The sequence below is a fragment of the Sapajus apella genome, unplaced genomic scaffold (assembly GCF_009761245.1).
Source record: "Sapajus apella isolate SASKATOON/1434 unplaced genomic scaffold, GSC_monkey_1.0 scaffold91, whole genome shotgun sequence".
NCBI classification, from domain to species: Eukaryota; Metazoa; Chordata; class Mammalia; order Primates; family Cebidae; genus Sapajus; species Sapajus apella.
The window spans coordinates 2310094-2326128 of record NW_022437031.1 but is presented as its reverse complement, the minus strand read 5'-3'; the positions used below and the strand labels follow the sequence as shown (position 1 = coordinate 2326128).

Genomic DNA, 16035 nt, shown 5'->3' with positions numbered 1-16035 from the left:
TCATTCTATTACAAAGACACACGCACATGCATGTTCATAGTGGCCATGTTTACAATAGCAAAGACCTGGAACAACCCAAATGCCCATCAATGATAGGCTGGACAAAAAAAAATGTGTCATATATACACCATGAAATACTATGCAGCCATAAAAAACCTTCAGTTCATGTCCTTTGTAAGGGCATGGATGAACTTGGAAACCATCATCAACAAACTGACACAAGAACAGAAAATCAAACACCGCATGTTCTCACTCATAGGTGGGTGTTGAACAATGAGAACAGTTGGACACAAAGAGGGGAGCATCACACACCAGGGTCTGTTGGGTGGTCTACAGGAGGAATAGTGGGAGGGAGGGTGTGGGAAAAATAAGATGGGGAGAAATGGCAGATATAGGTGATGGAAGGTTGGAGGCAGCAAACCATATTGCCTTGTATGTACCTGTTCAACAATCCTGCATGATCTACACATGTACCCCAGAACCAAAAATACAATTATATATATATATGTGTGTATATATATATATATATATATATATAAAGAAGAAAAAGGAAAAGAAAAAGACACAATCCTCAGACTCAAAGAACTTGATATGAAAAACCAATAGGTAAATAAATTGCTATATAAAGGACAATCTTCTCCACAAGAAAAGTCCATAATGAGTTGCAATGGGATGCAAAGCAGGATTGAGAACAATTACTACTGTTTGTTTAAAAAAGTGTACAGTAAATGTTTTAGAATTGGACAAAAAATAGACTTCACCCACAAAAGTCAAGTTGTGAGCTCAAGAAAATATAATAAAAACTAAATATTGGGTATAACGTGCACTACTTGAGTGAGGAGTGAACTAAAATCACAGACTTCACCACTATACTATTTGTCCATGTAACCAAAAACCACTTATATCTGAACCAGAAATAGAAATATATTAATTAAATTTTTTGAAATATTAGAATGGAAATATATTAATTAAAAATAATAAAACAGTTGATTTAAAGAATTTGTCTAATATTTCTAATGCTTTGGTTTCCTCAAAGGTGGTTTCCATTAATATTTTCGCCTTCAAATGGGCCACAGATTCTTCTTTCCTTACATTTGTTATAAGTTTTTGTAATAATTTTGAGTATTGTAATGTAAGAACTCTGCAAATCAGACCATAGTCCGCCATCCAAGGGTTTGCTGTTGCTGTTTCATATAGATTGCCTTTGTTTACTTATTTAGCGTTTTATCAAAATTATTTTTGTAAAGTCTGTTTTCTTTGTTGTGTTGTGCCACTGTAGTATGTGTTCCATTAGCTTAGGGATCACCTAGTGTTTTTACAACGTTTCCTTACATGTTTGGTGCAAAAAAACCCACTTCAAGAACTAATAAAAAAATGTACTTTCATAGTCTTTACTCCTTGGCCAAGTTTATGTGTGCATTTTTCCAATACTGAGCTTGGTCATTTACAGTTGTTTCTTACCTTTTATTTCCTGCTTGTGCAGAGACCAAAACCTAGCCAGGGGTCTCAAACACTAGGGTCTTCTCAGGCCTTTTGTGAGAAAGTGTTCAATTTTGTGCATGTATGTTTTCTTGATTTTCTGGTATACACAGAGTTTTAGAAGTCCCTAGTCCCTGAGTGTCTCCTACAATCTTCTCCAAAAGATTTTCAGTCTGTCCATTTCTTGTCTAAACTGTCGTTCTTTTTTCCAGGTTGCTGGAGCCAATACTCATGTTTTTAAACAATATATTCAGAAAAAGCTTCCAAGCAATGTGCCCCAGCCTGGGACTGCTGCAAAAAGGATGCAACAAAGGCAAGCTAATAGTGCTCCCTCTGACACTAGAAATGTGCATCAGGAATACAGGTTGCTCTTATGGTTGCCACCAATCTTGGTTGTAGAGATAGTAGATGAATTATTTAAAATACCACAATACTCTTTTACTGCAACACAGCAGCTTCTATCTTTATCAAGTAATCCTCTGATTGTTTTAAGTTTTTCACCGGATCCAAGAGTTTAGCAAGAATTGATTTTGACATTTTTTCCATGCTCACTGATTGTGAGTGAAGAGTTATGACGCTCTGGAGTCCCTTACTTTGCTATTTTTAGTGACACCTGAATTGTCAATGTTTAAATAAAACTCAAAATATAAAATATTAAAATGGCTAGGTGGAGTGGCTCACACCTATAGTCCCAGCACTTTGGGAGGCTGAGACGGGCAGATCAAGAGGTAAGGTTTTCGAGATGAATGTAGCCAACATGGTGAAACCCGGTCTCTACTAAAAATGCAAAAATTAGCCAGGCATGGTGGTGGGCACCTGTAATCCCAGCTACTCGGGAGGCTGAGGCAGGAGAATCATTTGAACCCAGGAGGCAGAGGTTGCAGTGAGCCAAGATCACATCATTGCACTCCAGCCTGGGCAACAGAGAGAGACTCCATCTCAAAAACAAAACAAAACAGGAAAACAAAGCAGAATAAATGCAAGATGACCGAATAGGAATAGCTCTGGTGTGTAGCTCCCTGCGAGAGTGATGCAGAATGCAGGTGATCTCCACATTTCCAACTGAGGTACCTGAAACTTCTCACTGGGGCTGGTTGGACAGTGGGTGCAGCCCAAGGAATGCGAGCTGAAGTAGGGTGGGTCACCACCTCACCTGGGAAGTACAAGAAACCAGGAAACTCCCTCTCCTAACAAAGGGAAACCATTAGGGACTGTTTCCGGCACACTGGCCCAGTTACTGCGCTTTTCCTACAAACTTCACAACTCAAAAACCAGGAGATTCTCTCTGATGCCTACAACACAAGGGCCCTGGGTTTCCAGCACAAAATTGTGCGGTGGTTTGGGAAGACACCGAGCTAGCCACAGTAGTTTTTTTTCCTTACTCCAGCAAGGCAGAATTGTTCACTCCCCTGAAAAAGGGGGCTGAAGTCAGAAAGCCAAGTGATCTGGCTCAGCTGGTCCCACCCCTATGAAGACCAGTGAGCAAAGACCACTGGCTTGAAATTCTTGCAGTCAAAAGAGAAGTCTCAGCTTGACCTGGCATATTTGAGCTGGGGGGGGCGGGGTGTCCACCATTGGTGTGGCTTGAGTAGGCAGTTTCAAACTCACCCATGTAAACAAAGTCACCAGAAAATTCAAACAGGGAGGAGCCCACGACAGCTTAGCAAGACTTCTGCAGGCAGACTCTGTCACTAGACTCCCTCCTTGCAGGGCAGGGCATCTCTGAATAAAGGCAGCAGCCCGTCAGGGACTTGTAGATAAAGCTCCCACCTTCCTCGGTGTGCAGAAGCATTTCAGTTTAATTAAGTCCTATCTATTTATCTTTGTTTTTGTTGTATTTGCTTTTGAGTTCTTGATCATTAAGTCTTTGCCTAAGCAAATGTCTAGAAAGACATTTTCTGATGTTAGCTTTTAGAATCTTCATAGTTTCAGGTCTTACAATTAAATTATTAATCCACCTTGAGTTGATTTTTGTATAAGGTGAGAGAATAGGATCCAGTTTTATTCTTCTACATGTGGCTTGCCAATTATCCAAATACCATTTGTTGAATAGGGTGTCCTTTCCCTACTTTGTGTTTTTGTTTGCTTTGTCAGAGATTAGTTGGCTGTACTATTTGGCTTTATTTCTGGGTTCTGTAATCTGTTCCATTGTTTTACGTGCCTGTTTTTATGCCAGTATCACACTGTTTTTGTGACTATGGCCTTATACTATAATTTGAAGTCAGGTAATGTGATGCCTCCAGATTTGTTCTTTTTGCTTAGTCTTGTTTTGGCTATGTGTGCTCTTTTTTGGCTCCATATGATTTTTATAATGATTATTTTCTAGTTCTGTGAAGAATAACTGTTATTTTTATTCAAACTGCATTAATTTATAGACTGCTTTGGTAGTATGGTTGTTTTCTGAATATTGATTCTAGCCATCCATGAGCATGGGCTGTGTTTCCATTTGTTTTGTGTCCTCTATGATTTCTTTTAGCAGTGTTTTGTAGTTTTTCCTGTAGAGGTCTTTAACACACTTGGTTAGGTATATTTCTAAGTATTTTACTTTTCTTGCAGCTATTGTGAAAGGGGTTGAGTTCTTGACTTGATTCTCAGCTTGATCACTGTTGGTGTAGAGCAGAGCTACCGATTTGTGTACATTAATTTTGTATGCAGAAACGTTGTTGAATTCATTTACCAGTTCTAGGAGCTTTTTGGGTGGGTCTTTAGGGTTTTCTAGCTATATGATTATGTTACCAGTGAACGGTGACAGTTTGATTTCCTCCTTACCAATTTGGATGCCCTTTATTACTTTCACTTGATCTGGCTAGAACTTCCAGTACTATGCCAAAGAAAAGTGGTAAGAGTAGGCATCCTGTCTTGTTCCAGTTTTCAGAAGGGAATGCTTTGAACTTTTCCCATTCAGTAGTATGTTGGCTGTGGATTTTTCATACGTGGCTTTTATTACATTAAGGTATATCAATTCTATGCTGATTTTGCTGAGGGTTTTAATAATAAGGGATGCTGAATTTAGCCAAATGCCTTTCCTGTAAGTTTTGAGATGATCACAAGATTTTTGTTTTAATTCTATTTATGTTGTGTACCAAGGTGCCCCTTGACCGTCCTTCAGGTCTGCTAACTTTTATTAACATACAACTCTTTAAAATTGTGGTTACTTCTTTTGCTGGTAAGTGGTGGATTTAGCTAAACAAACTAGAATTGAATTTAATAACAGTGATAAGTGACAACCATGAAAGAAGGGAGAAACTTCAAAATAGAGATAAAGAATGCTAATGATAATCCTGCTGAACAAAAAAAAATCAAAATACATTTGGCATTTTCTATTATGAAATCAAAGATTCTATAAGTATGCATCAAAACTGGAAATATTTTTTCCTATAAAGTGAAAAGCTACCATTTCTACAATACATATATTTACATGTAACAAGTTATTCTGCAATTAAGCTAGGCAGATAATGGATTACTGCAGTTACAAGACAGGAAGAATAGTAGTTTTGAATAAAACTGTGAAATACTAACACTAGATTTTCTTAAAAATAATATTTTGTACCTTCCCAAAAGCTTGCATATGAAAGCTGTAGAAAAAAGGAGTAGGAAATTAGCAGCAGATAACAGGTTACTGACATTCTCTCAAATTCAAATATACAGAAAATTCAGTGAAACACAATTCAGAAACAAAGAAGAAAGAGTTATTTTCAAAATATGTGAGGTTTTTTAAAGAGCCAATTTTGTTAACAATGATGTATCTTCAGTTTAGAAATCAAGCTACTTTTATAACCAGGAAAACATCTCTCAGAAGGTAAGGCTACAATTTTGTAAATAAATCTTAATTACATGTTGCCTACCCATTTTAATTTTCACTTTGCTTACAAGCCAGGGAATAGAACATCCATAGTTTGTTGATATGAGTTTGTGTTGTGTCTCTATAAGTATTTTAAGCTAAAGTCTAGGAAGAATGAAAATGTGATCTTTCAGTCAATAATTATGATGATTCTATAATAGACACGAATCATTACTAATACTGTAATTTTAAAAAATGACAGGCCTTGTAGACAAAGTAAAAAATAAAGCATATAATTCTAGTTAAATCTAAACTCCCTTTCTCCAAACCTCTAATTTACCCATTTAAGAATAAAATAATTCAGATGGAAGAGGCAGAGCTAGATGGCTGAATAGAAGCATTCACCGATCAGCTTCTCAACAGGAACACAAAACTGAACAAGTATCCACACAGAAAAGCACCTTTATGAGAACCAAAAATCAGACGAACAAATGCAATGCCTGTTTTTAGCTTCATATTCCTGAAAAAGGCACTGAAAAGGGTAGAAAATACAGTTTTCATGCTCACCTCAGCAGCATATATACTAAAAATTAGAACAATACAGAGAAGATTAGCATGGCTCCTGCGCAAGGATGAGATGCAAATTCGTGAAGTGTTCCATATTTTTTAATAGCCTATCAACCCAAAAAGTCCAAGCACAGATGGGTTCACAGCTGAATTCTACCAGACATACAAAGAGGAACTGGTACCATTCCTTCTGAAACAATTCCAAACAATACAATAGGAGGGAATACACCCTAACTCATTTTATGAGACCAAAATCATCCTGGTACCAAAACCTGGCAGAGACACAACTAAAAAAGAAAACTTCAGGCCAATATCTATGATGAACATTTATGCAAAAATATTTAATAAAATACTGGCAAACCGAATGCAACAACATATCAAAAAGCTTCTCCATCACCATCAAGTAGGCTTCATCCTGGGGATGCAAGGCTGGTTCAACATATGCAAATCTATAAACATAATCCATCACATAAATAGAAACAAAGACAAAAACCACATCACCATCTCAATAGATGCAGAGAAGGCCTTCAACAAAATTCCATAGCCGTTTATTCTAAAAACCTTCAATAAACTAGTTATCAGTGGAACATATCTCAAAATAATGAAAGCTATTTATGAGAAACCCACAGCCAACATCATACTGAATGGGCAAAAACTGGAAGCATTCCCGTTGAAAACTGGCACTAGAAAAGGATGCCCTCTCTCACCACTCCTGTTCAACAGAGTATTGGAAATTCTAGCCAGAGCATCAGGCAAGAAAAAAAATAAATGGTATTATTCCTTTAATAAAAGAGAAAGTGAAATTGTCTCTATTTGCAGATGACATGATTGTATATTTAGAAGACTCCATCCTCTCAGCCCAAAATCTCCTCATGCTGATAAGCAACTTCAGCAAAGTCTCAGGATATAAAATCAATGTGCAGAAATCACAAGCATGCCTATACACCAATAACAGACAAACAGAGAGACAAATCAAGAGCTAACTGCCATTTACAATTGCTACAAATAGAATAAAATACCAAATCAAAACCACACTGAGATATCATCTCACGCCAGTTATAATGGTGATCATTAAAAAATCTAGAGACAACAGATGCTGGAGAGGATGTGGAGAAATAGGAACACTCTTACACAGTTGGTGGGAGTGTAAATTAGTTCAACCATTGTGGAAGACAGTGTGGTGATTCCTCAAGGATCTAGAAATAGAAATTCCATTTGACCCAGCAATCCCACTATTGGGTATATGTCCAAAGAACTATAAATTGTTCTACTATAAAGACACATGCACATGCATGTTCATTGCAGCCCTGTACACAATAGCAAAGACCTGTAACCAACTCAAATGCCCATCTATGATAGACTGGACAAAGAAAATGTGGTACATATACGCCATGGAATACTACGCAGCCATAAAAAACGATGAGTTCATGTCCTTTGTAGGGACTTGAATGAATCTGAAAACCATCATTCTCAGCAAACTGACCCAAGAACAGAAAGCCAAGCACCATATGTTCTCAATCAGGTGGGTGTGAACAACGAGAACACGTGGACTCAGGGAGAGGAGCATCACACACAGGGGACAGTTGGGGGGGTATGGGAGAGAGTGGGTGGTGGGGAGGGAGGGAAAGGTGGGGAGGGATAACATGGGGAGAAATGCCAGATATAGTATGCACCTAAAGTAAAATAAATCAGAAAAAAAGAGAATAAAATACCTAGGAATACAAACTAACAAAGGATGTGAAGGACCTCTTCAAGGAGAACTGCAAACCACTGCTCAAGGAAATAAGAGAGGATAGAAACAGATGAGAAAACATTCCATGCTCATGGTTAAAAAGAATCAATATCGGGCCGGGTGTGGTGGCTCAAGCCTGTAATCCCAGCACTTTGGGAGGCTGAGGCGGGTGGATCACGAGGTCAAGAGATTGAGACCATCCTGGTCAACATGGTGAAATCCCGCCTCTACTAAAAATACAAAACATTAGCTGGGCATGGTGGCGTGTGCCTGTAATCCCAGCGACTCAGGAGGTTGAGGCAGGAGAATTGCCTGAACCCAGGAGGCGGAGGCTGCAGTGAGCCGAGATCGCGCTATTGCACCCCAGCCGGGGTAAAAAAAGCAAACCCCCGCTCAAAAAAAAAAAAAAAAAAAAAAAAAGAATCAATATCATGAAAATGGTCATTATACCCAAAGATATTTATAGATGCAATGCTATCCCCATGAAGCTACCATTGACCTTCTTCACAGAACTGGAAAAAAAAAAAAACATTTTAAACTTCATATGAAACCAAAAGAGAGCCTGCATAGCCAAGACAATCCTAAGTAAAAAGAACAAAGCCAGGAGGCATCATGTTACCTGACTTCAAACTATACTACAAGGCTACTGTAATCAATACAGCATGGTAATGGTACCAAAACAGAGATATAGACAAATGGAACAGAACAGAGGCCTCAGAACTAATGACACACATCCACAACCATATGATCTTTGACAAATCTGACAAAAACAAGCAATGGGGAAAAGATTCCCCTGTTTAATAAATGGCGTTGGAAAAACTAGCTAGCCATGTGCAGAAAGCAGAAACTGGAACCCTTCCTTACACCTTACACTTAAATCAGCTCCAGATGGATTAACAATTTAAACATAAGACCTAACACCATAAAAACCCTAGAAGAAAACCTAGGAAAAACCATTCAGCACATAGGCATAGGCAAGGACTTCATTGCTAAAACACCAAAAGCAATGGCAACAAAAGCCAAAATAGACAAATGGGATCTAATTAAACTTAAGTGTTTCTGCACAGCAAAAGAAACAATCATTAGAGTGAACCAGTAACCAACAGAATGGGAAAAAATTTTTGCAATCTACCCATCTGACAAAGGGCTAATACACAGAATCTAAAAACAAACTAAAGCAGATTTACCAGAAAACAAACAAACAAACCCACTCAAAAGTGGGTGAAAGACATGAACAGGCACTTTTCAAAAGAAGACATTTATGAGGCCAGAAAACAGATGAAAAAATGCTCATCATCAGTGGTCATTAGAGAAATGCAAATCAAAACTACATTGAGATACCACCTCACACCAGTTAGAATGGTGATCATTAAAAAATTTGGAGGCAACAGATGTTGGAGAGGATGTGGAGAAATAGGAATACTTTTACACTGTTGATGGGAGTGTAAATTAGTTCAACCATTGTGGAAGACAGTGTGGCAATTACTCAAGGATTTAGAAATAGAAATTCCATTTGACCCAGCAATCCCATTACTGGGTATATACCCAAAGGATTATAAATCATTCTATTATAAAGACACATGCACACATATGTTCATTGTGGCATTGTTTACAGTAGGAAAGACCTGGAACCAACCTAAGTGCCCATCAATGATAGACTTGATAAAGAAAATGTGGCACATATACATCATGGAATACTATGCAGCCATAAAAATGGATGAGTTCATGTCCTTCATAGGGATATGGATAAATCTGGAAATGATTATTCTCAGCAAACTGGCACAAGAACGGAAAACCAAACACTGCATGTTCTCACTCATAGGCGGGTGTTGAACAATGAAAACACATGGATGGATACAGGGAGGGGAACATCACACACTGGGGTGTGTTGGGGGGTGGGGGGCTAGAGAAGAGACAGCAGAAGGTAGGGAGGTTGGGGAGGGATAACATTGGGAGAAATACCTGATGTAGGTGACAAGGGGATTGAGGCAGCACACCACCATGGCATGTGTATACCTATGCAACAGTCCTGCAAGATCTGCACATGTACCTCAGAACTTAAAGTAAAATGAAAAAATAGAAAAGAAAAAGAAAGTTCAGTTTTGAATTGATAACGCATTCCTCCATATATGGCAGCAGACACAGGAGATACAGAGAGAATGTGCACTTGAGCGAGAGAGAATACAATGATTGTGGGACACTGCATTAGAACTCAGTGCTGTTCTGTAACAGTCAGTGGGAAGGAACATGAGACATAACAAAGCTAGAACCCATGGAGGGGCCATTTAGAACATCCTTAGCTAGAGGAGAGTCACTCATCCCAGCATTTGGAATCTCAATTCAGGAAAGCCCCACCATGACAGGCTACAGTGCTTTGCAGTCCTCAAAACACATCAAAGGCAGCCTAGGCCACAAGGACTGGAATCCCTGGGCAAGTCCGGGTGCTGTGATGGGCTCAGCACCAGGCACACTTGCAGGACATGTGACCTAGTAAAACACCAGCCGGGTGACCGAGAAAGTGCTTGCCATATCAATCCCGCAGCTCCAGGCAGCGCAGTTTGCAGCTCCAGGACAAAATCCTTCCTTCTGCTTGAGGAGAGAAGGGACAGTAAAGAGGACTTTGTCTTGCAACTTAGGTACCAGCTCAGCTACAGTCAGATAGGGCAGCAGGTAGAGTCTTGAGGCTCCCATTCCAGGCCCTAACTCCTAGATGACACTTCTAGACACACTCTGGGCCAGAAGGAAATGTACTACCTTGAAGAAAATGACCCAATCCTGGCAGAATTCACTACCTGTTGACAAACAAGCCCTTGGACCCTGAATCATCAGTAGTAATAGGCAGTACTTGCACGGGCCTTGGTTGAGACTTAAGGTGTGCTGGTTTCAGGTGAAACAGCACATTCTGAGCTGTAATGATCTTTCTTTCTTTTTTTTTTTATGACTCCTTATGTTTTAGAAAAGGAGAGGGAAAAGTAAATGGGACTTTGTCTTGCACTTTAGGTACCAGCTTAGCCAGATGCAGAAGAGCTCTAAGCAGCTCCTGGAGTCCTCAGTTTCAAGTCTTGGCTCCTGTATGACATTTCTGGACATGACCTGAGACAGCGGGGGGCTCCCTGCCCTAAAGGGAGAGTTCCAGACTTCGTAGCATTCAACAAAAGTTGACTGAAGAGCACTAGGGCCTTGAGTGAACATTGGCAGTAGCCAGGAAAAACCTGTCTTGAGCCTGGGACAGTGGAGGCCACAGAGGCTTCTCTGATTGAAAAAAAGGAGAGAATGGGAAGGACTTTGTCTTGTGACTTGGCTATGAAGTCCAGGCTCCTGGACTACAGCTCTAGACCTTCCCAGGACTGGGGGAAACTTGGCACCTGGAAGGAAGGAACAAGGCTAGCTGGCTTCACCAACTTCTGATTGTGGAGCCCTAGATCCTTCATGAACATAGGTTGTAGCTGGGCAGTGGATACCACAGGCCTTAGGTGAGACACAATGTCGTGGTGGCTTCAGGTCTGACCCAGTGCAGTCTCAGCGGTAGTGGCCACAGGAGTGCTTGTATTACACCTGCCCAAGCTCCAGGAAGCTCAGAACAAAGAAACAGACTCCCCTATCTTTTTTTTTTTAAAGAAAGGAGGAAGAGAGAGAGAGTGGGACGTTTGGCTTTGGAGATGAAACCTTCATTGCACCAGCAATGTAAAAGAGAATTAAATAGGGGTGATATTGAGAAAGGCAAGAAGATTTTTGTTCAGAAGTGTGCTCAGTGCCACACCGTGGAAAAGAAGGACAAGCACAAGACGGGGCCAAATCACAGTGGTCTCTTCAGATGGAAGATCGGTAAGACCATTGGATTCTCTCACACAGATGCAAATAAAAAAAAGGGAGCATCACCTGGGGAGAAGATACACTGATGTAGTATTTGGAGAATCTCAAGAAGTACATCCCTGGAGCAAAAATAATATTTGCCAGCATTAAGAAGACAGAAACAGCAGACTTGGCCACTGCCTTATTTATTACAAAATAAATGTCCCATGACTTTTTTATGTGCACTTTAATAGATCTCACAAACCAAAATTCATATCATGAATGACTGACAGAATATCTTGTTGGGCAGTCCTGATTTAAAACTAAGACTGGTTTGTGGTTAAATGAATATGTTCAGTTTTTGAATTTTAAAAGTAATTCCAATTCAGTAAATGCTATCACGGTTTACACCTTCTAAAGATATGATTAGACTTTGTAAGTAATGTTAAGCTTTTCACAAAGTTGGCAAGTGGCATCTTAAAACTTACTGGAGATTGGCTTTATATTTAGATTTATACAACTGGTTATGTAAATATATTTAAATACTAGGAAAATTCCTTCACTGTCTCAGAACCAAGCACGATTCACCTGTTTGTCACATTCATTTGCCTCTTAAAGGCAAGGGTCGAATATAAAGTATCAATGGAAGAATATAATAAAAATGCTATACTGCCCAAAGTAATTTATAGATTCAACGGAATCCCCATTAAGCTACCATTGACTTTCTTCACAGAATTAGAAAAAAACTACTTTAAATTTCATAAGAAACCAAAATAAAAAAAGAAAAAAAAAGCCTGCATAGCCACAACAATACTAGCCAAAAAGAACAAAGCTGGAGGGATCACACTACCTGACTTCAAACTATACTACAGGTTTACAGTAATCAAAACAGCATGGTACTGGTATCAAAACAGATATATAAACCAATAAAACAGAACAGAAGCCTCAGAAATAACACCACACATCAACAACCCTCTGATCTTTGACAAACCTGACAAAAGCAAGCAAGGGGGAAAGGATTCCCTATTAAAAATTGTGTTGGGAAAACTGGCTAGCCATATCAGAAAACTGAAACTGGATCCCTTTCTTACACCTTATACAAAAATTAACCCAAGATTGATTAAAGACTCAAACGTAAGACTTAAAACCATAAAAACCCTAGAAGAAAACCTAGGCAACATCATTCAGGACATAGGCATGGGCAAAGACTTCATGACTAAAACACAAAAAGCAATGGCAACAAAAGCCAAAATTGACAAATGGGATCTAACTAAACTAAAGAGCTTCTGCACAGCAAAAGAAACTATCATCAGAGTGAACAGGCAACCTACAGAATGGAAGAAAATTTCTGCAGTCTACCCATTTGACAAAGGGCTAATATCCAGAATCTACAAAGAACTTAAATAAATTTAGAAGAAAAAAAAAAAACATCAAAAAGTTTGAAGACTATGAACAGAAAATCCTCAAAAAAAGTCATTTATACACCGAACAAACACATTAAAAAAACCTTACCATCACTGGTCATTAAAGAAATGCAAACCAAAACCACAATGAGATACCATCTCATGCCAGTTAGAAAGGCAATCATTAAAATGTCAGAAAATTGTTCTGTCATAAAGACACATGCACATGTATGTTCATTGTGGCACTGTCCACGATAGCAAAGACATTGAACCAACCCAAATGCCCATCAATGATTGACTGGATAAAGAAAATGTGGCACATATACACCATGGAATATTATGAAGCCATAAAAAAGGATGAGTTCATATCCTTTGCAGGAATATGGATGAATCTGGAAACCATCATTTTCAGCAAAGTGATGCAAGGACAGAAAATGAAACACACATGTTCTCACTCATACATGGGTGTTGAACGATGAGAACACATGGACACAGAGAGGGGAACGTCATACACTGGGGTGTGTTGGGGGGTGGGGAGCTAGGGGAGGGATGAGGGTTGGAAGATTAGGGAGGGATAACATTGGGAGAAATATCTAATGTAGGGGACGGGGGATGGAGGCTGCAAACCACCAAGGCAAGTGTATACCTATGTAACAATCCTGCAAGATCTGAATATGTACCCCAGAAATTAGAGTATAATAATTTTTTAAAAAGTCAGGAAGCAACAGATGCTGGAGAGGATATAGGGAAATAAGAACACTTTTACACTGTTGGGTGGGAGTGTAAATTAGTTCAACCATTGTGGAAGACAGTGTGGCGATTCCTCAAGGATCTAGAACTAGAAATACCATTTAAACCAGCAATCCCATTACTGGGTATATAGCCAAAGAATTATAAATCATGCTACCTTAAAGACACATGCACACGTATGTTTACTGCATCACTGTTCACAATAGCAAGGACTTGGAACCAACCCAAATGCCCATCATTGATAGAGTGGATAAAGAAAATGTGGCACATACACACCATGGTATGCTATGCAACCATACAAAAGGATGAGTTCGTGTCCTTTGCAGGGACATGGATGGAGTTAGAAACCACCATTCTCAGCAAACTAACACAAGAGCAGAAAAGCAAACACTACATGTTCTTACTCATAAGTGGGAGTTGAACAATGAGAACACATGGACCTAGGGAGGGGACCATCAGACAACAGGGCCTGTCAGGGGGTGGGAGGCTAGGGGAGCGATAGCACTAAGGGAAATACCTAACATAGATGATGAGTTGAGGGGTGCAGCAAACCACCATCGCACATGCATACCTCTGTTACAAATCTGCACATTCTGCACATGCATCTCAGAGCTTAAATAATAATAATAATTTTTTTAAAAGAGCAGCAATAGCTACAATTATTGCAGACAGGATAGATTTTAGGACAAAACCTTTAAAAAGATAAAGAAGGTCAGTATATAATGATGAAATTGATTAAGCAAGAAGATATCACAATTTTAAATATATATGCATGCAACAGTGGTGTACCCAGACGTATAAAGCAATTATTAGAGCTAAATTGACAGGCCACAATACAATAATAGCTGGAGACTTGAACAAGTGAAATTCAGCACTTGTCAGATGACTCAGACAAAAAAAATCAACAAAAAACATTGGAGTTAATCTGCACTATTGACCAAAAGATGTAACAAATATTTACAGAACATTTCATCAAAAGGCTGCAGAATACACCTTATTCTCCTCAGCACATGGATCATTCTTAAAGGTAGACCATATATTAGGTCAAAACCAAGTCTTAAAACATTCAAAAAATTTCAAATTCCATCAACTATCTTCTGTGACCACAAAAGAATAGAACTAGAAATCAGTTACTAGAGGAATTTGGAAGCTCTACGAACACAGAAATTAAGCACTATTGCCCTGAATGACCAATGAGTCAATGAAGAAATTAAGAATTAAAAAAAAATTCTTGTAAAAAATTATAATGGAAATGTGACATATCAAAAGCCATGGATGGGTGATATGATTTGTATCTGTCCCTTCCCAAATCTCATGTCAAATTGTAATTCCCAGTGTTGGAGGTGGGGCCTGATGGGAGTGGATAGAATCATGGAGACGTATTACCACAGTGTGGCTGCTCTTGTGAGATCTGGTTGTTTAAAAGTATGTGACACCTCCAGCCTTCTTTCACCTGCTCCAGCCATTTGAAGTGTTGGCTCCCCCTTTGCCACGAATGAAAGCTCCCTGAGGCCTCTTCAGAAGCAGAAGCCACTATGCTTCTTCTACAGCCTGTATATTAGCCCTTTGTCAGATAGGTAGATTGCAAATTTTTTTCCCCATTCTGTTGGTTGCTGGCTCACTCTAATGATGGCTTCTTTTACTGTGCAGAATCTCTTTGGTTTAATTAGATCCCATTTGTCTATGTTGGCTTTTGTTGCCATTGCTTTTGGCATCTTAGTCATGAAGTCCTTGCTCATGCCTATGTCCTGGGTGGTATTTCCTAGGTTTTTTTCTAGAATTTTTATGGTGTTAGGCCTCACGTTTAAATATTTAATCCATCTAGGGTTAATTTTTGTATGAGGTGTAAGAAAGGGATCCAGTTTCACTTTTCTGCATATGGCTACCCAGTTTTACTACACCATTTATTAAACAGAAAATCCTTTCCCCATTGCTTGTTTTTGTCAGGTTTGTGAAACACCAGATGGTTTAGATGTGTGGTGTTATTTCTGAGGCCTCTGTCCTGTCCCATTGGTCTAAATGTCTGTTTTGGTACCAGTACCATGCTCTTTGGTTACAGTAGCCTTGTAGCATAGTTTGAAGTCAGGTTGTGTGATGCTTCCAGCTTTTTTTTTTTTTTTTTTTTTTTTGCTTAGAATTGTCTTGGCTATGCAGGCTTTTGGTTCCATATGAAGTTTATGGTGTTTCTCTCCAATTCTGTGAAGAAGGTCAATGGTAGCTTGATGGGGATAACATTGAATCTATAAATTACTTTTGACAGTATGGCAATTTTCATGATATTGATTATTTCTAACCATGAGCATGGAATGATTTTCCATCTGTTTGTGTCCTCTTATTTCCTTGAGTAGTAGTTGTGTAGTTCTCCTTGCAAAGGTCCTTCACATCCCTTGTTAGTTTTATTCCTAGGTATTTTATCCTCTTTGCAGCAATTGTGAATGGAACTTCACTCATGATTTAGCTTTTTGTCTGTGATTAGTGTATAGGAGTGCTTGTGATTTCTGCACGTTGATTTTGTATCCTGAGAACTTGCT

General features: G+C 39.0%; 1 protein-coding gene and 1 non-coding gene across 4 annotated transcripts in view; one reads left to right on the top strand and one right to left on the bottom strand.

The window, feature by feature from the left end:
• The window catches only part of ZC3H12B (zinc finger CCCH-type containing 12B), a 504463-nt gene that overhangs the window by 319728 nt on the left and 168700 nt on the right, over positions 1–16035 (bottom strand). The gene's annotated exons all lie outside the window — the stretch shown is intronic.
• Positions 5820–5927, top strand: LOC116535109. The gene has a single exon (XR_004262045.1). It is a non-coding gene; the product is annotated as a U6 spliceosomal RNA (small nuclear RNA).